This window comes from Echinops telfairi, unplaced genomic scaffold (genome assembly GCF_000313985.2).
Source record: "Echinops telfairi isolate 266 unplaced genomic scaffold, ASM31398v2 ScPeMD7_7469;HRSCAF=8507_0, whole genome shotgun sequence".
Classification (NCBI taxonomy): Eukaryota; Metazoa; Chordata; class Mammalia; order Afrosoricida; family Tenrecidae; genus Echinops; species Echinops telfairi.
The window spans coordinates 37,350,008-37,351,192 of record NW_022111372.1 but is presented as its reverse complement, the minus strand read 5'-3'; positions in this window follow the sequence as shown (position 1 = coordinate 37,351,192).

Here is a 1,185-nt window from a genome sequence, read left to right as displayed (position 1 = left end):
TAAGCCTCTATGATTTTGAAGGAGAAACAATACGCTTAAGCCTCTATGATTTTGAAGGAGAAACAATACGCTTAAGCCTCTATGATTTTGAAGGACCACCTCAGCTGGTGACCGGGCTTCCTTATGGAGGAGGTTAAAGGTAGGTTACTGCTAGTTCTAAGCTCTTCATTGACTTGTGGGGATATGCTAGGCTCCTTGGACTAAGGCTGTAGAAAGGGCTGCTTGTCAGCTATGCTGAAGCCTGGTGACACAGGTACCACCATTAGGGCGGCTCTTTTACTTCTATAGGTTAGCTCCGGGGCCGGGGGTGGGGTAGGGGGAGTTAAATTTAATCCTTCAGGACCACTATCGGCATACAGTTGGGGCAAAATGTGAACTACTAGGCACAACAGGTTCTTTTTGGAGAAGAGAGGGTCTGACACACGTGGTGAGTTTGGTGGTGCAAGGTAGCCAAGTAGAACTGGCAGCAGAATAGCTCAGAACAAAATAGCTAAGTCATTTCCCCCAAAGATGTCGGGGTGGGAGGGCCCCCCACACACACCCCGCGGGATGGAGTAACCCAGCTTAGCATAAATTGTCAGAAATCATTGTTTAGGTGCATAAGCTTGCAGATACAGAATTAGATACACTGTAAGAGGGGGTGGCCATACGTGAAGCATTTCCAAAATTATTTTCTATTCTAGCGCTTAAAGGGGGTATTCAATGGGACATGCGCTTACTTGAGAAATGGGCTTGGATACCACTTCTAATCCTACATAACCTGGAGGTCTTGCACGGAAGCCTAGCCAACAGAGCCGCTAACTCTGAGTGAGTCAAACTGAAGAAAGAATGCATTTTGACTATCATGGACAAAAGAGTGGGGGGCCCGGAACCCGGGGTTTAGCAGGGACAAAAGATTCAGTGACAGAAGGGAATAGATGGTGTGGTTGTCACCTAATCTGGTGTCAATTTACGGATTAAGAGTGTACGGGTGGAGTCTAGGCTGTCTATCTTGAGATGGCCAATGAGACTTCTGGGGGGGCATGGCCTTCTCCTGAGAATTCTGGGAAATCTGGTACTTCCTCCTTGGAGGCGGAAGACACCTCTCTCTCTCTGCTGCTCCCTGGGAGACATTTGCCAAAGACAAGCCACATGGATGCAACCAGACCTCAGAAGCCGGAGAAGCCACAGAGAGACCCCTGCCAG